The sequence below is a fragment of the Schistocerca nitens genome, chromosome 10, assembly GCF_023898315.1.
Source record: "Schistocerca nitens isolate TAMUIC-IGC-003100 chromosome 10, iqSchNite1.1, whole genome shotgun sequence".
Lineage (NCBI taxonomy): Eukaryota > Metazoa > Arthropoda > Insecta > Orthoptera > Acrididae > Schistocerca > Schistocerca nitens.
This window is the reverse complement of record NC_064623.1, coordinates 5,268,730-5,295,700: the sequence shown is the minus strand read 5'-3', so window position 1 is coordinate 5,295,700 and position 26,971 is coordinate 5,268,730.

Here is a 26,971-nt window from a genome sequence, read left to right as displayed (position 1 = left end):
TTTCGAAATTTATTCCCGCAAATAACAGCGATGGGCATACTTTGTTTTCTCCTTTAATTTACCTACAATCTGTTTTTGTATTACTGCTCGATCAGTTTCCTCTTGCCTATCTTATTTCATTTTTACTTTTTACTTTCTATTGTTATTTGTAACGGTGTGACGATGGTGCGACTATCGAACTTCATAATCTTTATGTTAAAAGAATCTTCCGTCGGTTCTTGGTAGAACATTATAATAAATGAAAAGCACCAGTTTCCTTTTGCTCTACACTATTACTTTGTGTTAACCGGTTTTTAGCAAATAAAGTTTGTGTGTTTTCTGCAACTAACAGTAACTGATCTTGGCCCTTTCCACAACCATATCCCAATCCACTCTGTCCTGCGAAACTAGATTTCATGGTGCTTTTCATTCCTAATCTTCCTCTACCGTACGTCACAATTCGAAACATTTCTAGAGGAAGTTTTATTGTTCCTTTTCGCACTTCTGTTGGCTCAACAACTGATGTGCTATCAGTAAGTGTTCCAACAGAATTGAATGCCTAAACTACATTTATCATTTTGTGAATGAACACGAGTCAGAAGAGGAGAAGCACAGCAAGGAAGAGGAGATGGGCTTTGTGCCAAACGGTATCCAGGGACGCAGAACATGAAAGCTGGTCCCAACCTTAACTACGCAACGAGTGCCTTGAAGCATGGTGTGTCACTTTGAGGCTGCAGTCAAGGGTTTTAGGCTTAAAAGGAACTAGGCAGGGAGGAAGGATTGGGGAGGGTGCCTTGGCGGGGGAGGAGAGGGTGGCTGGCGTTGCGGTATTCTACCAAAGAAGCTTCAGTCTGGCAGTCTGGAACCGCGCGACCGCTACGGTCGCAGGTTCGAATCCTGCCTCGGGCATGGATGTGTGTGATGTCCTTAGGTTGGTTACTTTCAAGTAGTTTTAAGTTCTAGGGGACTGATGACCTAAGATGTTAAATCCCATAGTGCTCAGTCATTTTTGACTATTTTAAAAGGGTTATTCACTTCAGAAAACAAAGTGGAAGCATAATGGTCACAGTAAAGCAATAAAGATATCCCTAGCCTTCGTAACCGTTTGTACCCTCATCAGATAGAAAACAGGAATGGGTTTTAGGTGATGTGATAGGGACCATGTAGCTGTGTCACTCTGCCCCCTCCCTCCCTCCCTCACACCACTTAGGACTAGTAAGTTTGGAAGCAATGAACACTTTTGCTACTTTAATCCGTCTATTGGCGGTACTGGAGTGTAGCTTTGACATGCAAGTACTGGCTAATGCCTCGTAATTTGACAATCTTATGCGAGTTCTTCGTTCGATATATGGTTTGCATAGCTTTGTCACTATATGTGCGTTCAGTTTGCACATTCGTTTCATCTCATACTGTTTTTCTAGAAGATAGAGATTTATTTTTGCTCAACTTTACGCCTGTCTATTATTAGTTTCAGCTAATCTGCACAAGCACTGTAACACCCTGTCTTTTTACTGACTCAAATGTACGTCTCCATTGAGTCAATTTTGCTTTCGACAAATGGCAATCGTTCACTGGTTCCAGCCCTTCTGGTTTGAAAGAATATTGACCATTATCACTTTACGTTCGAACCTGTGCGCCGTTACAGGTCGGTTGGACTCTTCTTGGTGGAACTGTTTTCTGAGGAAAGGCAGCCTGTGTCTAATGGACGTCCATGCGTTCCACTATTACATTTTACCTGCAGTCGTGAAGCACGGTTATAATAATGAGTTTGTATTGGCACTGCTGGGTTGTGACCCTCTCGTCGAGTAGCAATTGTTCGTAGGTTGCAAGCCTCGTGGCTTCTTTGTTGGAAGAAAGTCAGCCATTACTACTGCCACTGGCATGCTAGTGTTCTCCGTTGGAGAGTTACATTCGAGGCTGTGCAGTGTGGAGAAGGAATCTGCTATCTATGCTGTTGAGCAGACATCACCACGTGCAAGGAATCCAGAAACAGCACCCACATTTACATTCAGTGACGAAGTTTGGTTCTGAATGTTAGGTTAGCCGGCAATGTCTATTGGTGACGGTCGCGTATTGCAGGTAGGTTGGTAAGTCTGTAGTGCTTAGAAACTGGCTACAGCATCATACATTAGTTTATTCGCTTTCGGTTTAGTAAATTCAAGTTTCTACCTCTCTTGAAGTATACTGATAAAATTTATCAGTTTTCTAGTTCCGCATTTCAAGAATAATGTTACAGCTGCTTTTCAATCTAGTACTTTGAATCTTTGAAGTGTCCTTACAGAATTTTAAAGTTTGCTTGCGGTATGCTTTTGAGAATATGGCGCTCTTTGATGTCAGTTATGATTATTTTACCTAAATTCACATAATTCTTAGTACAGAATCCATTTGTGTGTATCATGCTGGCTGGCACCCATCTTGTTTCGTGTCACGTACAGGAGCTGCTGTAGTCAAACTCACTGTCATGACAATCTACGGCTACCGAGCCATGGCTGAGGAGCGAGAGTCGTAAACAGAAACACTATGCTGTTTACAGGAAGACCGGCAGTGGTGGCCGAGCCTCTCTAGGCGATCCAGTCTGGCACCGCGCGACCGCTACGGTCACCGGTTCGAATCCTGCCTCGGGCATGGATGTGTATGATGTCCTTAGGTTAGTTAGGTGTAACTAGTTCTACGTTGAAGGGGACTGATGACCTCAGGAAGTTAAGTCCCATAGTGCTCAGAGCCATTTGAACCATTTGTTTACACGAACTGATGCTATGGTTACATATGCTGTGCTGGTGACAGCTGTTTTAAGACCCTGCCACACTGAACCATTACGGTGAAATTGTAAGTAGGCTGTTTAGGTTTTCTTATTGGTAACGCCACGTAGCGCTCTGTATGAAAATCACTGGCTGTGCTGTGTGCAGTCTGTGGCTGGTTAGCATTGTTGTAATATTCGCCATTGTGTTGGGCAGTTGGCTGTTAACAGCGCGTAGCGTTGCGCAGTTGGAGGTGAGCCGCCAGCAGTGGTGGATGTGGGGAGAGAAATGGAGTTTTGAAATTTTTAAGACGATGTCACGAACTGCTATGTATATTATGACTTTTCGACACTATTAAGGTAAATACACTCTTTGTCCTCTATCAAAATCTTTCATTTGCTAACTATGCCTATCAGTAGTTAGTGCCTTCAGTAGTTTGAATCTTTTATTTAGCTGGCAATAGTGGCGCTCGCTGAATTGCAGTAGTTCGAGAAACGAAGATTTTTGTGAGGTTAGTGATTTGTGAAAGGTATAGGTTAACGTTAGTCAGGGCCATTCTTTGTAGCGATTACTGAAAGTCAGATTGCGTTGCGCTAAAAATAGTGTCAGTTTAAGCACAGTCATGTATAATTTTTCTAAGGGGACGTTTCAAAATGTTCGACTGAAAGTTGTAGTTATGTTAAACAATCATTCTGTTAATTTTCTGTGTTGCAGTCTATGTGCACAGAGATAGGGACACTGCCCAGTTACATTGCTGGAAGCTGCAAAAGGAAAGCTAAAATTTGTTCAAAGCACTCAATATTATTTAGCAGTTCTTAAAGTTTTGAACATGGCTGAATGATCAGCGACTGTTTACAAAGTGAAATTAAAGCAATATCAGTCCTCGATTGAAACAAATAAGTCTTTTGACCTAGGTTTCGGTACTAGTGTGTGTGTCTTCATCAGAAGTGACACACTCAAACTGGCCTATAACATAAGTACAAAACTATACGAAGAAAAATTTTTTTTAGAGTTTAAGTACCGACTAACAGTACAAGAAAGAAATAGTGCTTACTTGTCACGTATAAAATAAATATTAAGCGACGAAGCTTTAGCCGCGAAATTTTTGAAATAGAATACATGGAAGGCAAGCCACTGAGGGCTGCTCACACACGTCGAGCAACAGGTGGCTCCGGACTGGGGCGACCGCGTTTAGCAACTGCGGGCAGCTGAACGTTATACCGAGAGTGCCGTCCAGTGCCCGCAGATACAAACATGCTGCTGAACATTCAAAATACAGGAAGACGAATATTATGAACATTATTTAGTACATGAAGTAAAAGGGAATATTTTATCTGACAGCAACAGACATGGTAACATTTTGTATGCGTAAGAGCTTAGAAGTACAGTTTAAAGGTTGAATACGACATTATGGAATTAAGAAGAGAGCTAAATAATTCAGCGAGTAGGAAACGGTATACCATGAAATGCAGCCAATATAAACCATTTAATAAACAAAAAACTATCAGTAGACTTAGATAGAAAAAATATTTCGGCAACTGCACGAGGGAACACCATGTCAAATATAAAGTAACGGCTTTTATTACGTAATTGTAGCTACTCATTAAAAATGAGGCCATCTTTATGAGAATGACGTTTAAAAATTTCTAGTTCTTCGAGAACATCTAATCTACGCCCTTTCTTCTCAGTGTGCAAAATGTTGATATCGTGAACAACTTTAGGAGTGTGACCTGTAATCAGAAGGTGGTCGGCAGAAGACCAGTTTTGAGTGGTAGTGCCATTTTTTCTTAAAAGATGTTCTTTGCATCTGATTAAAGGCACGTTCTGTTTGTCCTACGTAGTAAGAAGAACGGGTGTGGAAAAAGTATTATAGATACGAGGGTTTTGCAAAAGGGAACGGGTAGATTTTAAATTGTGAATAAAAATTTTTTCGAACTATTATTTGTTGAAAAGGCGACATTACTTATTTTTATTACGAAGATGCGTTCAATCTGATAGGAGATGGGCCCCAAGAAAGAAATACAAAAAACTTATTTTAGGCAATTGCTAACGCGAGCGCCTCAATCTGATGTGCTACCTGTTGCTCGACATGTGTGGGCAGCCCTCAGTGGCTTGCCTCCCATGTATTCTATTTCAAAAATTTCACGACTAAAGCTTTATCGCTTGACATTTATTTTATACGTGACATGTAAGTACTGTTTCTTTCTTGTATTGTTAGTCAGTACTTACACTTTAAGAAAAATTTTTCGGAGTGCTGAAACCTAGGTCTAAATACTTTTTTTGAACCGAATTCAGTTATTGCTTTAATTTTATTTACCAGTTCGTTCATAAAGTACATGCAATATTAGGATACTTAGGACCTCAGATCTTTCCAGTGCAGTGAATATATACAAGTGAGTGCTGTGTGACTATTTCGAGTCATATCACGCTACTAACCTCATTCTGTACGGGAATTAGAGATTTCTTTCTGCGTATCTTCAGAATACCAGGGCACATTTCTCACTACCTATAAATCCAGTCAAGGTTTGTCTTTAGTCGCAGCATAGACAAAAGAGTATAGAATATAGATGCACTTAAGACACATACGCTGCTGTTAAGAAATGACTGAATATTCTTAAATTGGTGCAATTAAAAGACAAGCCACGTTTGACCGTACATTATAAATCTGAGCCACACACATCGTATGAGAGACTACTCTGAGTCCCATCGGCTTAAAACTCTGTTACGGGTGCCCCTGGGTGATGCAGTGGCCAGGTCTGCTAAGCTACAGGGCGCAGGACCAGCGCAAGCAGTGCAGGCCGCGCTAATACGAGGTGCATGCGTTGAGGTTTTGCTGCGGCGGCGCGGTCAACGCTGTTTCAATAACTCACTCGACAATTTAGCGAAATATCTCATGCAGTCACAATATATTTTTTTCTGTAGCTGTGTTTGTTCGTAAACGGTGCTCTCACGCACCTGCTACAGTCGACTCACGACGTTTAAACCCCAGCCGATCTCAGTTTCACAACGAAGCAGCATTTGAAGTCAAGTGTATTCTTTAAAAACAGTTCTAAAGTGTTGCATGCACTGATTTGAAGAGTTCCTGCACAAAATTACTTAATAGCCCCACCTGGAATTAGGGAGGCAAATCTGCTTTCTACAAAGTTAGCAGTTTATACGAAACTCACCGGCAGCATTGTTCGTTCTGAATCGAGTATAAGGATCGGAGTAGACTTGGTAGGTTCATTGACAAACTAGGCTGCGACTTCGTAGGCTTACGTCATAGGACTGGGAGCAGTAGGGTCCGCTAAAATGGGAGAGGTGCGCACCACATGTCAGAGGCTGCTTCCCAGGTAGCTGAATGTGTGCGGGGTTGCGCATAAGCGCGTCCTACGTAAGGTGACCACCCATCCCGCCTAGGTAAGAGTAGCGCTAGAGGACCCACAAGTATCGACGTAAGACGCAAATAAGCGCACCCCACAAATGAGAATATTGTGAGAGGCCATGAAAACGTTTCCGTTCGAAGTATGTACACGTACGCTCCAGAATCGGTATGCCAATGAGGCAAAACCGCCATGGACATTCAGACAATTACCCCACCGCTGCACCAGGTTGGCAAAGTCCGTTCCGTAAAAGACTGCGGGCTGCTGCGTGAAGCGTTCCGTAACTGCGTGCCCGGTAAACTAGACAAAAATCGGCGACCCTCCAAGGGCTTTTTAAGGGCCTGAAAGGGTGATAGTAGCGTCGCCTGTAGCAGTGCGCTCAAGGGACGTGTTCCCTCCAAGATTGAAACTTATCAGGTACACTCCAGGCAGCCATCTGGTTTCCTTTTTGTATCCATCAGCTGCAGACCTCACGATACTTAACTCCCGCCGAAAATGTTGCACGTTACCCCAGCTGATGTCGAGATCCTCTGCTGGCGAACGAACGACTACGTGACAGTCCGCCCTAATATTATCCAACACCTGCTTCTTGTCCGCAGTGGATGGGGTTTACCTACCAGATCGACTGTCGTCTTGTGAAGAATCGCGACTAGAAAAGGAGTTCACGCACCATTCCACAAAGGATGTTTTCGACATACATACTGCCTCACACGTTCCTTCTTCTGCAGTGTTTGTCCTTCAGCAGCCAGGAAAAGAGTAATAGCAAGTTGACCAAGTTTGGACGCATTTGTTAATCCCGTTCCTGCATTTCCCTAACGGACGTCAGAACGATAAGGACGCCACACTGTCCCCTCGCCTACACGTCGGTGCTTTTATACCCGCGTCGGAACCGCGCTACTTTGCGCACACGCTGCAGCGGCGATGTCAGGCGGTTAATCGCCCCTTGTAAACTCCTAGGTAGTCAGCAATGCCGCAGCATTCGCAACAAAGTGGCCGAGTTTGAAGTACTACTCAAACTCAGTGGAGCCCACATTGTACAGAAAGCTGGTTAAAACCTGAAATTGACAACATTTTTCGGGAAGATTTAACGGGAATGGAAAACGGGATATAAAGGGCGAATTTTTTTCATTAGACGGGAAACGCTGTTCCACCAACTCACAAATTTAACCTGCATGCGAGATTTTTTTTTGTGGGGTTTAAGGGCGCTCAACTACTGAGGTCATTAGCGCCCAGTAACAGTTGTTACAGCACATGGAATCTAGTAAAACTCAAGGGGAGGGGGGGGGGACACCAGAAAGTCCCGACAAAGATGCAGATAAAATAAGTAAAAAAGTTAGATGTCTTTGGACAAGCCACTTAAAGTCATAAAACGCAGCTCGAGGGTCATCAGCTAAAATATCCGGTAAAGTAGATGGCAGGGACAGGACAACACGAGATTGACTAAAGCGGGGGCACGACAATAAAACATGGCGCACTGTTAATGCTTGACCACAAGGGCACTGCGGGGCTGGGTCACCGGAGAGCAGGTAGCGGTGGCTAAACCGGCAATGCCCAATCCGCAACGTGGTCAGAAGGACCTCTTCTCGCCGAGATGGTCGGGAGGAGGTTGTCCAAGCAGTTGGGAGCGGTTTTACTGCCCGGAGCTTGTTTCCTTGGAGGGATGACCAAGCATCCCACCACAACGACACAAGCCTCTTACAAACAACCCCACGAACGTCAGATGACGGGACACAATGGGAGGCTGGCCGAGGCAGGAGGACTGCAGCCTCGGCTGCAGCATCAGCAGCCTCATTCCCAGGCACTCCTACATGTCCGGGAACCCACAGAAAGCTGACAGGAGAACCATTATCAGCGAAACAATGGAGGGACTGCTGGATCCGTTGCACCAAGGGATGGACCGGATAGGGAGCTCCAAGGCTCTGAAGAGCACTGAGTGAGTCAGAGCAGAGTAAATACGATGAATGGCGGTGGCGGCGGGCATACTGAACGGCCTGATGGAGAGCAAAAAGCTTGGCCGTAAAGCTGGAACATTGGTCGAGGAGCCGGTATTTAAAGTTGGCGTCCCCGACGACAAAGGCACAGCCGACACCATCGTCAGTTTTGGAGCCATCGGTATAAATAAAGGTGTGACCGGCAAGTCGAGCACGAAGTTCGACAAACCGTGAGCAATACACTGCAGCCGGAGTACCTTCCTTTGGGAGTGAGCTGAGGTCGAGATAAATATGAACCGGAGCCTGGAGCCAAGGTGGTGTCGGGCTCTCACCCTCTCTGAAGGTGGTAGGGAGGGCAAAATCCAATTGTCGAAGCAGGCGACGAAAGCGGACTCCAGGGGGCAGCAGGGCAGACACATACAACCCGTACTGACGGTCGAGAGAATCGGCGAAGAAGGACTGATGGGTGGTCGGGCATTGACAACAGCCGGCAGGCATACCGACAGCAGTACGTCGCGCTGGTAGGTCAATGGTAATTCGGCAGCTTCAGCATAAAGACTCAACGGGACTAGTGTAGAAGGCTCCGGTCGCAAGACGTAACCCCCGATGGTGGATGGAGACAGCGTAAGAGGGATGGCCGAGCAGACGAGTAGACGAAGCTCCCATAATCCAGCTTCGATCGGACTATGGACCGATACAAGCGAAGCAGGACAGTGCGATCCGCTCCCCAAGATGAACCACTAAGAACTCTGAGGACATTAAGGGAACGTGTACAACGGGCCGCCAAATAAGAGACGTGCGGAGACCAACAAAGTTTCCTGTCCAATGTGAGCCCTAGAAACTTAGTTGTTTCCACGAATGGGAGAACAACGGGACCGAGATGTAAGGATGGCGGAAGGAACGCTTTATATCGCCAAAAGTTGATACAAACCGTCTTCTCTTCAGAGAACCGGAAGCCATTTGCCACGCTCCATGAGTATAGGCTGTCTAGACAACGCTGAAGGCAGCGCTCCAGGAGGCATGTTCTCTGGGCACTGCAGTAGATCGCGAAGTCATCGACAAAGAGAGAGCCTGAGACATTAGGTGGAATGCAATCCATAATTGGATTGATCGCGATGGCAAAAAGGGCTACGCTCAAGATGGAGCCCTGGGGCACTCCGTTCTCCTGAAGGAAGACGTCGGACAATACGGAACCCACACGTACCCTAAACTTTCGATCCGTTAAATAGGAATCAATAAAAAGGGGTAGGCGACCGCGTAGGCCCCACCTGTGCATAGTGCGACGGATACCTCCTCTCTAACAGGTATCATAAGCCTTCTCCAAATCGAAGAACACGGCTACCATTTGGCGCCTTCGCAAAAAGTTGTTCATGATGAATGTCGACAAGGTCACAAGGTGATCAACAGCGGAGCGGCGGCGACGAAAGCCGCATTGGACATTGGTAAGTAGCCGTCGAGATTCAAGAATCCAGACTAACCGAGCATTAACCATGCGCTCCATCACCTTACACACAGCTTTTAAGAGAAATGGGGCGGTAACTAGGAGGAAGGTGTCTATCCCTCCCGGTTTTGGGTATAGGAACCACGACGGCGTCACGCCAATGCATGGGGACCTGACCTTCGGTCCAGACGCGATTGTAGGTACGAAGAAGGAAGCTTTTTCCCGCCGGAGAAAGGTGTGCCAGCATCTGAACGTGAATGGCATCTGGCCCCGGAGCAGAGGACCGGGACAGTGCAAGCGCACGTTCGAGTTCCCGCATAGTAAAGGGGGCATTATAAGTTTCCAGATTCAGCGAGTGGAAGGAAGGTCGCCGAGCCTCTTCTGCCTCTTTTCTGGGAAGGAAGGCAGGGTGGTAATGGGCGGAGCTTGAAACCTCCGCGAAAAAGCGGCCAAAGGCGTTGGAGAGAGCCACAGGATCAACAAGGACCTCATTACCTGAGGTCAGGCCAGGTACCGAGGAGTGGGCCTTAATGCCCGACAGCCAGCGCAGGCCACCCCAAACGACAGAAGAGGGAGTAAAACTGTTAAAGGAGCTGGTGAAAGAGGCCCAACAAGCTTTTTTGCTATCTTTGATGACTCTACGGCATTGCGCTCGGAGTCGTTTGTATCCAATACGCCACCGTAGGATGGTGGCGAAAGGTGCGTGAAGCACGTCGTCGAGCACGGATAGCGTCTCTACAAGCCTCATTCCCCCAGGGGACGGAATAGCGACGGGAAGGGGTAGTATGAGGAATGGAACGTTCGGCAGCATTGACGATAACAGCCGTGAGGTATTCGACCTGTCACAACTGAGAAAATCGTGGTCCGGAAAGGTCGCCAGGGAGGAGTAAAGCCCCCAGTCAGCTTTCGGTATGTTCCAGCTCGAAGGACGTGGGGATGGGGTGTGGTGCAGGAGACGAACGACACAGGGGAAGTGGTCGCTCGAATAGGTGTCAGAAAGGACATACCACTCGAACCGACAGGCAAGAGTGGTAGAACAGATCGAGAGGTCCAAGTGGGAGTAGGTATAAGTAGAGTCCGAGAGGAAAGTCGGGGCGCCAGTATTGAGGCAGACAAGATTGAGATGGTTGAAGACATCCGCCAAGAGTGAGCCTCTTTGACAGGATGCAGGAGAGCCCCAAAGGGGATGATGGGCATTGAAGTCGCCAAACAATAAAAACGGCGGAGGAAGCTGAACAATCAGGTGCATCATGTCAGCCCGACTAACTGAGGATGACGATGGAGTGTAGATGGTACAAACTGAAAAAGTAAAAGCAGAAAGAGTAATACAGACAGCTATTGCTTGGAGTGGTGTAGTCAATGGGATGGGATGGTAATAGACATCGTCCCGAACGAGCAACATGACCCCACCATGAGCTGGGATTCCGTCCACAGGGGTGAGGTCATACCGCTCCGAGGTATAGTGGGTAAAGGCAATACGGTCAGTTGGGCGCCACTTGGTTTCCTGGAGACCAAGGACGAGCGGACAGTGCAGGCGGAGGAGCAGTTGCAATTCCTCCCGATTAGATCGAATACCTCTTATGTTCCAATGAAACAACGCCATCGCTACTCAAAAAAGAGGGGAAACGAGACGGGGGAAGAGCTGGTTACCTCGACGGCCGCGGAGGGCCCGGTTTCGAGGGAACAACGCTACAACCGGCGGGAGGCGGATCCTGTTCCATCGAGTCGTCGCCAGCTGCGGCTGCTGTCCCGGGTTGTGTAGGAGGGGCAGCATCATTTGCCGACGAGAGGCCAGCTGAGCGCCTGGCAGCAGAGCGTCCCGGCGAAACTGAGGACGGCCGGGAGCAGCGACTCATGGATGGAGCGTCAGACGAAACGCGCCGGGGTGGAGAGGGGGATTACTTCTTGGAGGCCTTCTTGGAAGGCCGAGGAGGCACAGGGATGGTGGGCTGGACCCGAAGAAGGTCCACACGCGCGGGGTCCGTTTTGGAACGCCGGACCTCGGAAGCTGGGGTTCGGAACGTTTCCCCGATGGACGCCTGAGAAGAGGATCGCTTCTCAGGCCGCGGGGGAGGAGGAGGAGGAGGAGGAGGAGGAGGAGGAGGAGGAGGAGGAGGAGGAGGAGGAAGGGTGGCCCCTGGGGCAGAGGGGGCGGGGGCCACGGGGGAGGAGGATTTCGAAGGGAGGGATTTGGGAGGCGGAGGCATAGACCCCGGATGGGGGGAGGAGGTGGAGGGGGGACAGGATAGGGGTTAGGATACTGTGGAAGGAGTGGACACGACTGAGGCAAACGAAGTTGTCAATGGCACGGGATGGAGGCGGTCATACTTCTTCCTGGCCTCAGAATAAGAGAGATGATCCAAAGTTTTGAGTTCTTGAATCTTCTTCTCCTTCTGATATGCGCGGCAGTCTAAGGATCTAGGCGAGTGGATGCCAGGACAATTAACGCACCGAGGTGGTGGGGTGCATGTATGTTCCTCACGAAGAGGACGTCCACAATCGCCACAAAGGGGCTCAGCCTCACACCGTGACGACATGTGCCCAAAGCGCAAACACCGAATACAGCGCATAGGAGGCGGGACGTAAGGTCGCACATCGCACCGGTAGCACATCACCTTTACCTTCTCCGGGAGAACGTCCCCCTCGAAGGCGAGGATAAAGGCCCCGGTGTCGATGCGACGGTCTTTTGGGCCGCGCTGGACTCGCCGGACGAAATGCACGCCTCGGCGCTCCAGGTTGGCCCTGAGCTCCTCATCAGATTGCAGCAGGAGGTCCCGATGAAAAATAACCCCCTGCGTCCTATTTAGTGCCAGATGCGGGACAATGGACACTGGGATGTCCCCTAGTCGGTCGCACGCCTGGAGCGCCGCCGACTGTGTGGCGGAGGTGGTCTTTATAAGAACGGACCCCGAACGCATTTTACTAAGTGCCTCGATTTCCCCGAAGATGTCCTCTATGTGCTGAACAAAGAACATGGGCTTGGAGGTGGCAAACGTCCCCCCATCGGTTCGAGAACAGACCAAATAGCGGGGGAAGTACTTCGCCCCAAGCCGGCGGGCCTGTCCTTCCTCCAAGGGGGAGTGGCCAAGGGGGAAAGGGCAGGAGAACCCGAACCAGAGACAGTACCTTTCTTTTTGTAAGACTCGGCCGCAGAGCGACCTGATACATGTTGACGTTTCATCTGCGAAACATCCGCCCCGATACCACCCACTCCGACCAGGAGCTCTCCCCACGGGCGCCACCCAGTCTTAGCAAGGGCCACCTGGCAGGATTTTTTTTTTTTTGTTTGGTTTTTTAGGGCGCAAAACTGCTATGGTCATTAGCGCCCAGCCTGTGACTTAGGAAACAGTAAAAAAACCGAAACTGAAAATCAGCAGCAATGGGAACGAAGTCATAAAATTGGAGAAACTAAAAGCAGAAGGAATGCTTAAAAATCGACTACAGAAAGGGGGTGGTTGTCCCCAAAAAAAGCTTCAAATGACTGACGTCATTTCACTAGCACTAATAAACTGGAGAACGCGGTCGGCTGAGCGCGTGTCATCTGCTAAGATCGACGATAGATCAGGCGATAGCTGTAGACGGGCGCGTAACGGATTAAAATAGGGGCATTCAATTAAAAGGTGTCTCACCGTCCACAGCTGAGAGCAGTGGGGGCAGAGTGGGGGAGGATCGCCGCTTAAAAGATGTCGATGGCTAAAAAGACAGTGCCCTATCCGGAGTCGAGTTAAAATTACCTCCTCCCGACGACGCGTTCGGGAGGAAGAAGTCCAAGCGCAAGGAAGAGCTTTCACTTCCCGCAATTTATTATTGGGAAGTGTTGACCAATGCGCATGCCATAAATGAGCAACTTTGCGACATAAACCGCTCCGTAGATCGGTGAAGGGAAGCGACGGAATAGCTGGCCGAGGAAGAGAGACTGCAGCCTTGGCCGCTATATCGGCCGCCTCATTCCCACAGATACCAGCGTGTCCCGGGAGCCAGAGGAACGCCACCGAGACTCCCCCCAGATGGAGCAAGCGCAGACAGTCCTGAATCCGGTGGACCAGAGGGTGCACAGGGTAAAGAGCTTGGAGACTGAGGAGAGAGCTGAGAGAATCTGAGCAGATAACGTACTGTATCCGCCGATGGCGGCGGATGTAGTGGACAGCCTAGAGAACAGCGTAAAGCTCCGCAGTATACACCGAACACTGGTCGGGAAGCCGAAATTGATTTGGGGAGTCGCCAACAATATAGGCACTCCCTACACCTAACGATGTTTTCGAGCCGTCGGTGTAAATAAATGTGGCGTCCGTCATTTGTGCACATAGAGCAGCAAATGCCCGACGATGAACAAGTGTAGGGGTACCATCCTTGGGAAATCGACAAAGGTCACGGAGCAGGCAGATCCGGGGACGGAGCCAAGGCGGTGCTGTACCCCAAGTTGTCAAGAAGGTTTTAGGAAAGCGGAAGGAAAGAGAATGGAGCAGTTGACGGAAGCGGACTCCCAGGGGTAGTAGGGAGGAGGAGCGGCCTGCATACCCTACATCAAAGGAGGCGTCGAAAAAGATGTCATGGGCTGGATTAGCAGGCATGGAAGACAGATGGCTAGCATAACGACTCAGAAGGACTGCTCGCCGATTGGACAACGGAGGTTCAGCAGTCTCAGCATAAAGGCTTTCCACAGGGCTAGTGTAAAAAGCTCCAGACACTAAACGTAATCCACGGCGGTGGATAGAGTCGAGACGCCGAAGAATAGACGGCCGAGCAGAGGAGTAGACTATGCTTCCATAATCCAATTTCGAGCGCACTAAGGCGCGATAGAGGCGGAGAAGGACCACTCGGTTCGCTCCCCAGGAGGTACCATTCAGGACACGGAGGGTGTTAAGCGATCGCAGACAGCGAGCCGAAAGATAGGAAACGTGGGAGGACCAGCACAGTTTTCTGTCAAACATAAGACCCAAGAATTTAGCAACGTCTGAAAACGGAAGGTTGACAGGTCCTAGACGTAAGGAGGGCGGAAGAAACTCCTTACGTCGCCAAAAATTAACACAAACGGTCTTACTGGGAGAGAAACGGAAGCCTGTTTCGATGCTCCAAGAGTGGAGGCGATCGAGACATCCTTGAAGACGTCGTTCAAGAAGGCTGGTCCGTTGAGAGCTGTAGTAGATCGCAAAATCATCCACAAAGAGGGAGCCCGAGACATCGGGAAGGAGACAATCCATAATTGGATTTATAGCGATGGCAAACAGTACAACACTCAGCACGGAGCCCTGGGGTACCCCGTTTTCTTGGGAGAAAGTGCGGGAGAGAGTAGTGTTCACCCGCACCCTAAATGTGCGCTCTGCCATAAATTCGCGAAGAAAAAGGGGCAGCCGGCCTCGAAAGCCCCAAGAGAACAGTGTGCGGAGGATGCCTGTCCTCCAACAGGTATCGTATGCTCTCTCCAGATCAAAAAATATTGCTACCGTTTGGCGTTTCCGGAGACAATTGTTCATGATATAAGTGGAGAGAGCAACAAGATGGTCAACTGCAGAACGATGCTTTCGGAATCCGCATTGGGCAGGTGTTAAAAGACTGCGGGATTCCAGCCACCACGCTAAACGGTAATTCACCATACGCTCCAAAACCTTACAGACACTACTCGTGAGAGAAATGGGGCGATAGCTAGAGGGGAGATGTTTGTCCTTTCCAGGTTTCGGAACAGGAACGACGATAGCTTCCCGCCATCGCCTGGGAAAAGTACTGTCGGTCCAAATTCGATTATAAAGGCGAAGGAGGTAACGCAGACTATGGGTTGATAAATGCAGCAACATTTGGACGTGGATACCATCTGGTCCTGGGGCGGAAGAGCGAGAAGAAGAGAGTGCATGTTGGAGTTCCCGCATGGAGAAAACAGTGTTGTAGCTTTCGCGATGTTGAGAGGAGAAAGCAAGAGGTCGCACTTCCGCTGCACGTTTCTTCGGGAGAAACGCTGGCGGGTAATTTGAAGAGCTTGAAATCTCGGCAAAGTGCTGACCCAACGAGTTAGAAATTGCGACGGGGTCCACTAATGTGTCATGCGCGACAGTGAGCCCAGAGACCGGGGAGAAACTAGGCGCGCCTGAGAACCGTCGAAGCCGACTCCAAACCTCCGAGGAGGGAGTGAAGGTGTTAAATGAGCTAATAAAGAATTTCCAGCTTGCCTTCTTGCTATCGCGGATGACACGACGGCATCGCGCTCGTATCTGCTTATAGCGGATACAGTTTGCCAAAGTAGGATGGTGGCGGAAAACGCGGAGAGCACGTCGCCGCTCACGTAGTGCATCACGGCATGCCTCGTTCCACCAAGGAACTGGGGGGCGCCGGGGCAATTCGGAGGTGCGTGGTATTGAATGTTCCGCAGCTGTAAGAATAACGTCGGTAATATGTGTGACCTCATCGTCGACGCTGGGAAAGTGACGGTCATCGAATGTCGCTAGAGACGAAAAAAGTGTCCAATCGGCTTGAGCAAACTTCCAGCGTCGCGGGCGCATATATGGCCGTTGAGGCTGCAGTCTAAGGACACATGGAAAGTGGTCACTCGAGTGTGTATCATCAAGGGCGAACCATTCGAAGCGCCGAGCTAGCGGAACAGTACCGACCGCAAGGTCCAAATGAGATAAATTTGTCGTGGAGGCAGACAAAAATGTAGGGACCCCAGTGTTGAGGCAAACTAGATCTGCTTGGTGGAAGACGTCTAGCAATAGTGAGCCACGTGGACAAGGATGTGGAGATCCCCAAAGCGGGTGGTGGGCATTGAAGTCCCCAACCAGCAAATATGGGGGTGGAAGCTGACCAAGAAGATGAAGGAGATCAGCTCGTGCCATTGGTGTGGACGATGGAATGTATACAGTACAAAGAGAGAACATGTATCCGGAAAGGGAAAGACGGACGGCGACAGCTTGGAAGGAAGTGTTTAAATGGATTGGGTGATAATGGAGAGTTTCATGGAGAAGAATCATGAGTCCTCCATGTGCTGGAGTGCCTTCAACAGAGGGGAGATCATATTGGACGGACTGAAAATGAGGGAGAACAAAGCGGTCATGGGGACGCAGCTTTGTTTCCTGAAGACAGAAGATGACCGGCGAGTAGGATTGTAAGAGGATCGACAATTCATCCCGATTGGCTCGAATACCGCGGATATTCCAGTGGATAATGGACATAGGGTGAACAGAAAATGGAGGAATGTGACCAAGGTCGCTGTCAACTCAACGACTGCTCTGAGCTTGCGACCGACAGCATGGAATGGCATTCAGCCGAAGGCAGAAGATCCTGATCCATAGGTTGGTCAGGAGCAGCTCCTGCCACCAGCGACCGGCCGGTTGATCGGCCGCCAGCAGTGCGCCTCGGCGACACAGAAGACGGCCGAGGGCGACTTCCGCCAGGTGGTACTGTAGATGGGACACGCCTTGGCGGAGAAGGAGAGGAACTGGGTTTCTTTGTAGCCTTCTTGGAAGTATGATGTTTAGAGGAAGGAGGAACCGATGGTTGGGAAGTTGCCGTACGTAAAAACTCTTCACGAGTATGCTCTTTTTTCGAAGTCTTGGTGTCTGACTTTTGGGCTCGAGATTTAGCAGAACTCGACGAAGGGTGAGCCAGAGAGTGGGCAGGCGAAAGTGGTGAGGTTGAACGGGCGATCTTTGCGCTGGCCGATCTGACGTCCGTGGCACTAAAGGTGAGGTCTCATGTCTGCGTGGCCGCCTCCTTTGTTGGCCGATGAGAAGCAAGGACAGCGCTGTATTTTCCTTTCTGAGGCACGGTGGGCTGTCGACTGGCGAATAATTTGCGAGCAGCAAAGGTCGACACCTTTTCCTTTACTCTAATTTCCTGGATCAGCTTTTCGTCCTTAAAAACGGGACAATCTCGAGAGGAAGCAGCGTGGTCACCCATACAGTTGATGCAGCGAGGGGATGGAGGTGGACAAGCACCCTCATGGGCATCCTTGCCACACGTAACACATTTGGCCGGATTGGAACAGGACTGGCTTGTGTTATTGAACCGCTGACACCGATAGCAACGCGTAGGGTTTGGGAAATAAGGGCGAACGGAAATTATCTCATAGCCTGCTTTGATTTTCGATGGGAGTTGAACTTTGTCAAATGTCAAGAAGACAGTGCGGGTTGGAATGATGTTCGTGTCAACCCTTTTCATAACCCTATGAACAGCCGTTACACCCTGGTCAGACAGGTAGTGCTGAATTTCTTCGTCAGACAGTCCATCGAGGGAGCGTGTATAAACGACTCCACGCGAGGAATTTAAGGTACGGTGCGGTTCCACCCGGACAGGAAAAGTGTGTAGTAGTGAGGTACGCAGCAATTTTTGTGCCTGGAGGGCACTGACTGTTTCTAACAACAGGGTGCCATTCCGTAATCTGGAACAAGACTTTACTGGACCTGCAATTGCGTCGACACCTTTCTGAATAATGAAAGGGTTGACCGTGGAGAAGTCGTGACCTTCGTCAGACCGAGAAACAACAAGGAACTGTGGCAACGATGGAAGAACTGACTGTAGTTGAGACTCAGTGAACTTACGTTTGTGAGCAGACATAGTGGAAGGTGAGGAAACCATTGCGGAAGAATCCCCCATGATTACCGGCGTCTCCGATGGCCCGCTCCTCCCTTGTGGGGTCCCTCTCTGAGGGCACTCCCGCCTTAGGTGATTGTTCACACCTCAGGTCACACCTCCCGACAAACGGACGGAGGGACCAATCGGCACTTTCGGAAGGTATCAGCTCGGGTAATCACCCCTCCCTGGGCCTGGCCGTTACCAGGGGGTACGTACGTGTCCTACCTGTCTACCCGGGGCGGGGAATTTCGCGTTACCCCGTCACCGACTACACACGGAAGTGCGTGGGTTGGCCTTCAGACACGCACAGGGAGGAAGAAAGAGAAAGGGAAAGGAAAGAAGAGAGGTCTCAAACGCTGCAGCGGAGAAAAGGGTAGAGGTAAGGAAAAGAGAAGGACAAAGGAAGGATGAAGACTTACAAGTAAGGAAGGCAAAGAATGTAGTATATTTACAAGCGTCCGTCTCCGGACGTAGGCACAAACCATAACCCCAGAGGGGGAGAAAGGGAAAGAAAGAGCCAATGGTGAAGGGGGGGGTGAAGATGGGGGAGGGTGCGGAAAGGGAAGGTATGCAGCCCGGAAAGGAAGGAAGGCCACATCAGCTCGGGGTCCCGTGCTCGCTACGCACGTATCCACAAAAGAGTTGTGGATCCCCTGGGGGGGCAGGGGGCGCATGCGAGATTGTTTTGACAAGACTGTGTCAAGAGTGGGTATGAGCTATTAACTGAACCTTACGACCACCAAGAGCCACGTCCAAATATAACAAAATTTCAGAGAAACCCAAGATCTCCAGTACCTAAGTACTTCAGTCATAGTGTTATCACTGAAGACTAATATTCCTCCATACAATCCGTTAGGAAAATTACAGTTCAAGTAGTGGGGGCGACAATACGTCCTGATAAAGACTACTAAAAGCGTTCTGTGAGAACTACCTAGACCAGACTGTTTGGAAGCCCACTTATGAATGCAATAAACCGACCTGTTCTCTCTGATGATGCCCACGCAAAATACCTGCGACATGAAGTAATTGTAGGAACAACTATCAAAGTACAAACGCTAACTGAAACAAGTAGGATGATTTGTATGTTCGCCAGAGACTAGACGAGGCAGTAACAAACTGGAAATATTTAGCTATGGAGAGGAGAATATGGAATAGTGAGTAATGTTTAGAGAAATGATCAATCACGTTAGTAGGTATGTATATCAGAGCAGATCACGATGGGGTCACTAGAGAAAGTTCTAAGCAAACAGTGACATAATAGGCGTCAAAGGAACGTCCCTGCAGATCGAGACGCTGAATGAAACTCGCTTGGCTGTCAAGAAGGCACTGCTTGACGCCTTCAAAGACTAGCGTAGCAGAGTATTATCGACAGATCTCTCTCAAAGTCGAGACGATTTCATTTCATATGTAAAGGCCGTTAGTGTCGCCAAATCGAGTGTCCATATACTTATGTACGAGATGGTGAGCGTAGCAAAGCGAAAACAGAAATTGAACTCCTCTGTCAAACGTTGCTTTACAACTGAAAATCCAGGTGTGTTGCCTTATTTAATCGTCGCGCTATTGCTAAGGCGAATGACGCAGGTATTAGTGTCACTGTTCACAGGCTGCGACATGGTCGCGAATTCAACAGTCACCCGAATGTAGAGTAAGTTTCCTTTAGTTGACGTCTGTCACAAATTTTGTGTCATCAAACTACCGGTTTCGGTCTACAATGACCGTCTTCAGATTTGTTTTAGGACATGTTTTTATGAAAAACATCTGAAGATAGTCACTTGAGACCGAAACCGATACTCTGATAAAACTTTGTGACCGCAGATGTGAACTAAAGGATATTTAGTGTCGCTATTGATGAAAAACAGCTGAAATTGCTAAAAACAGAGTTCCAGAACCGGATGATATCCCTATCAGATTCTATACCGAAGATCTTTCTAACAAAAACTGTGCCCAATAGCTGGATGAAAGTACAGGTCACATTCGTCTACAAGAAGGGTGGAGCAAGTGATCTACAAAACTACCCTCCCGTATCTTGAGCTTCCATCCTCTGCAGAATTTTAACTTATTCTCAGCTCAAGCTTAACGAGATATCTGCAACAGAATGACCTCGTTGCCAGGCAGCATATTTTCCGGAAACGCAACAAGCGCTTTCATTACACATGACATCCCGATATTCAAGGACCAGGACAATCGGAGATGCACTATTTCATTCTTATAGGAAAGCATTTTAGTCCGTATAAGTAAGCTGTCAGAAGTACGATCGTTTTGGGTATCACGCAGAATTTCTGACTGGACTGCGGATTGGTGGTATGGAGGGCGCGGCGTGTCACGGCATATCGGGCGGGGGTCCTCTTCAGATCAAGAGGAAGTAGGGTGTGGGCGCGGCCACGGTGATGCGTGTTGGCAGCCTTGCTATTCGGGTTGTATATTAATAAGCTCAGACATTTCGTGGACGCATTTATCTACAATGAGTTGTTTACAAAGAAACTACAAACATTCAGTAGAATCTGGATAAGTTTTAAAAGTAATATAGTGATTGGCAGCTTGCTTTATATGTTCAGAAATTTAAAGCAGTGCACATCTCAAATTAAAAATCGTAGTATCCTATGACTACGATATCAGTACAGCTTACATGCTCATATGACATACATTTAACACATTAACTCGCTGTTGTGTATAGGAGTTCGACTATTTAAAGTTCGTGCTTTTAAAACAAATTGAGTTTTTGTATTCTGATTAATTCGTCATGCGATGCTAGAAGTGTTAAAGTGCGATGTGTTTCGTGCAACGGACATTAACATTTGGAAGAAAAAATTCTGAGAACTAAGTGTAATGATATCAAACCTTTATCTGTGTGTCAATGAAAAGAAACCAGAGACATTGTATCATATGGCTCACTCTTGTCTTCCATTCCTACATGGATCATAGGCGCCATTGTACGCTGTATATAATTGTAAGTTCCGTAAAACTATTCAGAATATAAATATTTCCATTTACATTTACTTTTTGTACGGCTCGCACCTCTCGTATGAGTGAGTTAGTATTTTGTGTAAATTTATTGTTTTAGCGTGTGCTCAGGGGGGTGACCAATTCTCTTGCAGCATGGGTCGGCCATTACGCCGGCAAAACGATTATTCTTATTAAATCATTTATTAAATGTAAATGCAAGACAGTTCTGTTTTTCTCATTCAATATTGTAAAGCCAATAAAATTAAAGCTATCATTACTTTCGTTGCATTGGTTGAAGTATATTTTCTATTGTCCGTTAACGGCAGACGAGAATCTCAGCTTTGCCTTTGTAATGGAAAGTAATCAAATCAATTTATTACTTTCCATGAAAATTGAAATCTCAGGTATTAGTTGTTTTAAAATTGGTACATAAACCAGTTGCCATCAGGCCACCTGAGAACTAATTTTTATCAACATTCCGCGTAATGTACGCAGATTTTTATTTTTATTTTATTTGTACTTATATTTTATTATATTTTAGCCACCCACGCAAACCTAACCGTAGAAGGCATCGAGTCGCGTGCTGTGTTTCAAAAACTGTTACGTACGCACCGCGGAAAATCCAGGGTCTACGCAAATGCTTGTGGTGGTATTGAGTTTGCTGAACAGTCTCGCGCCAGTCGCAGTCAGAACCCAACGCTACTGATGACCATTTCTCTTTAAATCAAGTACTGCAACAGAAATAAGAAATTACGATTTTACTTAATGTTATCACCCACCACCAAATAATTTTTTTTTTTTAGTATATACCACCACAGTATTAAGGGAAGTGTCGAAACAGTCTACGTATTCTGATCAGTGTTGCGCCCAAAATCCAGAAACAGAACTAACCTTGCTGTCTCAATTTGCAGTTGCTCAACCAGACACTGTACTAAAAACAGAATCAGTCCTAAGCTCCTAGTCAGTTGAACATCCGTACCTGGCATGTCATTGCGGCTTAGCTGTCCTACAAAAACCAAGTGGTTTCATGCTAACAATTACGTTTCTTCCGATTAGCTATATTGTTACTACTGAAAGAAGCGGCGGGGGGATTAGCACCACAACAATAACATAGAATGCTTTCAGTGCCCTCTTTAGAGAAGAACGCAACTCTTATTTTAATTAACTCCCGCTGTTGGACAGAAAACCAGATTATTTTAGTAAAATGGTATAAGGTAATTTACTTGTGTTTTTTCGACAGCTACAACGTTTCCCCCTTTTCAGTTAGCAAATGAACCCCGCGATAAAGATCAGATTCTTTTTAACTTATCCTCTCGTAGACCAAGTTTCGGAGAGGCCATGGTGCATGGCCAAAACAAACGTTATTCGGAAGGGGGCGATCGTGGGCAAAGATATAGTATCCTAGTCCCTTCATGGTTTCCTTCAGTCGCTTTGCGCCATGTGGTTTGGCATTGTCGTGCACAAGAATGTCTTTAAATGCGTTAGTCAAATTGAGTAATTGTAGTTAGTAGCGTTCAACATTCACCATCTGTAGCAACTCTTGACACTAATACGACCACGATGCATTGAGCCACCCCATAATCGAAACCAATCTCTGCACATTGTTTCCTATATAGCACTTTCTGCGTACGCTGCCACTTGCAAACGACGTCTTTCCACAGTAGAGTTATTGAGATGAAAGAAGAGAAGCACTTCCAGCAAATGCTGATCGGCAGGTGCAAGACCAACGTGTCCAGTCCACTAAACAGTGCATGTTGCTGCCACACCCCTCAAGAGTCTCACACTCTGAGCTCAAAGCGTTGTTTCCACTGCTGAAGTCTCGTGACACCGTCCACTATGCTGCTGAAGTTCAACTGCTTCCTCTTTGTTAACAGTGAGATTTAATCGAAACCACAACAAAACTTCGCTTCCCAAGTTGACTTTGTGAATATACAATGGCTTTCGTACAAAAAGCCGTGCCTCGGTACAGCATAAAGCAAGTATTTCGAGGAAGACATTACATTAAATGACAATTTTGCAAAACGTCGGTCTTAAGTTTTTCGATCCCATTAACAGCAAAATAAAACCTACAGATCCTAATTTCTCACTCTAGTATCTTACCAGTGCCATTGCATCACAACAGCTTGGTTGGGGTTAGGCCACAACTCCACTTTTGGCATCGAACGTGAAAGTGTGTGCCACAGCAGTTTTAGTTGCACAGCAAGGCACTACTTGTGTGTGCTGAGTCCATAGAAGGTCCCAAAACTTGACAAACTGCACGAGATACAATATTTATTTACCGAAACCGATCGGAGCTGCTTTATAAATATAAATTTTATGACACACAGCAAGAGCTCAAAAAAATGTTCAAAAATTTGCAGGTAATTGGCAATGTACACGAAGCGAGTGATACAAGCGGACACGTTTCAGAATACGTACACAATAAACATCCAATTTTCTACTGAAGTGAAGGACTATTATAATTTCACATTTGGAAGTTTTAAGTCTGTATAGTAATATACCCATTAAAGAAACACTGGATGTCAAAGCAAAATCTCAAAAAACAAACCGGTCACTCTTTGAATAGGACATTCAATTGTTAGAACTAAGTTTTTGCGTTCAGTCACGTTTTGGGATTACTGGACACTGGGATACCACCCGTCTGCTTTGACCAATGACATCACCGTGCTGAAAACCACTATTTAGAACGTATCAAACATTAAATATCTATCACAACACCCGCGAAAATACAAATATCACGCGAACCAATACACTGACTAAACCGGATTAAATTAGTGGGATAACCTCGGGAAAAGGTGGTCCTTTGCTGGGACAAACCAAAAAAACACCGTTCAAAGCGCAATACACTGAAAAATCCGAAAACGCCGAAATACGTCAAAACCATACCAAAAAACACCATACGATCATTGTATCTTCAACGCCAGTTAACCTGTTTAGCTCAACCATAGACCCCACAAAAATGTGCACTGACGTTGCCGACTACTTTTCTGTTCCGTTTTTCAGTTGGTAACTGTATGCATAGCGAACGATGGGAAGCGACCATGATAAATGAGTGATAGCCCAATACGGCGGAACCCACGAGAAAATATTCAGTTTTCGATAAACATCGGAAGTGGATCATTTTTCCAATTAAATCATGGAGTTATGCGGATCGATGTTAATAAGACATCGATGCATCAAACATTGATCCATCTACCTTCTAACGCAATTTTAATTAAACACTCATCCATTTACTCAGTGGCTACGCAGTCAGCTAAGAGAACAGCTTAAATTTTACTACGTATTCTATTTTACATGACTACAGTCTGCACAATATATTCCTTTGTTCCACCATGTAATTTCGTACACTCCGCAACGAGACGTGTGTAGCACATTAAATGACAGTAATACCTCACAAACACACGAACCACCAGGGCACAGCAATCCTCATGCACTGCTCCCCATCCAAAATTTCATTTCCACTCCAAACGCCGCGGCTCGATGGCTTCACAACACATTGCACCGTAGCTCAGCTACGTCACAGATTGAGACCAGAAGTGGTGGGAAACTTTCACAGTTCTTACCTTCAATTCTTGTCACAGATAAAATCCAATTCTTCTCTAATTACTCGCATACAACAGGTAGAGTCATGTAAAATATACATCGAAGACTATCACACTACTTAAAGAGGGGAAGTAAGACAAAGAGTATATAGCAGCGTGATTTAACGAAGGAAAATTAACTGCACAGTTGAACATTAAGAAAATGAAACTATAGACACTTCTAAAAATAATGTGCAGCAGTGTGATGCTTTAAATAACCCCCCCCCCCCCCACACACACACACACACACACACACACACACACACACACACACACACACACACACACACACACACTCTCTCTCTCTCTCTCTCTCTCTCTCTCTCTCTCTCTCTCTCTCTCTCTCTCCCCCCCGTGATGCATTGAGTGCGGTGCGTGACTAACTTGTACCGTAGTCCCAGGCCTAGGTTAAGTGCAAGGACGACATTCTGGTTGAGACTAAGCCAGATGATGTAAATTAAAGGTTTTACCGTAGCGTAGCCTAAGTTTTATGTTCGCAGTGTGTTCAAACTGCATTTAAAAAGTAATAAAAAGGTGAACTGAGGAAACGTACATCAGATAATCGACAAATCTCCGACGAGTACTTTGACACACGCTGAGTACAAACATAAACATAATAAACGAAAAATTCAAAGAGGGAGGGTTGCACTAAACATTTACAAAATAATGCACGACATGAATAAAACACAGAAAACCGACGTGTTCGCAAAACATGACCAAGAATTCCTGCCACAACCACCTTATCAGCAAGATTGATTGTACTTTCAAAACTGCCCTTAATCGAGCTCCGAAAGCGTCTGACAACCTGAAGGTAATGTTAGTGGCAAATGGCTTTACAGTCCATGACTTAACCGAAATACGTAAAAATATTAAAAGTAAGATGCAGCGATGTCCCGATACAAAACCGTACACACGGCTTACAATTAGAGGATACTTATCAGAAAAAGGTGGCTAGATGTTTAGCTAAGGCTGTCAGCCAAGGTATTTTATGCACAAGGTGCTATTACAAGCAGACTACGGAGGGAGTTCACTAGACCAGGAGCACCGGTATGTAAGGTAAAATGTGCAGAGTATACGGTAACTTGTACAAAGCACGGACAGTGGAATTCCCATTCTCGATGCAAGGAGCACGCAGGCAGAAATAGTACAACTGCCTCTGGTACGTAGTCGACCCGAACGAGGTATAAGAGACAAAATGCGGAACAGTCCCACACAGTCGTTTCCGTAATCCAGCAGAGGATGTCGAAATTTTCGCGCGTCAATAGAATCAGCCGGACAAACTGATCACGGAACAAAAGCATTTTCGGATGCCTAGCATTTTTCCCCCTTTCCTTTGAGTAAAACAAGTTATTGGCACGTACCGACAGACCACCGCGATGTTTACACAGAGCGCCGCTGTAGCCGCCTACCAGAACACTGCGTTCCCCGGCCGCGGAAAACAACGGCCTTCGGCAACGCCCTCTGCTGGGATACGCGCAAAGGAAGCACGCCAAGGACTCTACTACACTGCTAGATATCTCTGTCAAATGCCGTTTATAAAAGACGTTTTATAAAATCACTGGCTATGTGCCGGTAACAGTTTCCTCGAAGAAATTCGAGTAACTAATATAGGTGTAATATGCAACTGCGAGAACCTCTTCCATCATAGCTTCAGTTTTCGACACTGACAATAATTTCGTGTTATTTCGTCATCATTGTAACTATTTTTACCCTCGTATTTTGCTCACAGCGTTTAGAGTTTTTATTTAAAATGTGTATCTCTTTCGCATTTTAGAAATTAGGTTGTACTCGGGTCGAATTCTGATATCAGGTTCTCTGGTGACTGCCCTCAGTTGTAATGGGGAGAGTACAAACCGTAATTTTAAGGGTGGGTAGACAATAGCTTGCCAGATATGTGAGTGGCTGGAATACGTGTTAAGCAAAAGAACGCAGTGCGTGGTTCTCGACGAAGAGAACCCGTCAGGGGACATGGTATTGTCAGGAGTGCGACTGGACCGCTTTTCATCTCTGCCCTTTGCTGATGGTGCTGTAGTGCGTCGGAAAATGTTGTCGTTGAGTTACTGCAGCAGGCTTCGGGATGACTTAGAGGGAATTTATATTCGAAGTGACGAATGGCAGTTTGCTCCGGGTGTAGAATAATGTAAGTTAATGAAGATGAGTGAGAAAAGCGATGGTGTGATGTTGAAATTCAGTTTCAGTGGTGTGCCACATTTACCGTCGCGTCGGTTAACTACCTGGGCGTGACGTTGCAAAGCGATTTGAAATGAATAGAGGCAATAATTTTAAATTGTTATACAGTCAGTTCCACAATAAAGTGTACGTCCTTATCTCTATGAAATGAAAGACACTATTATAAATATATGTTTACATGAAAATACAAAAATTGCTCTGAGCAGTATGGGACTTAACACCTGTGGTCATCAGTCCCCTAGAA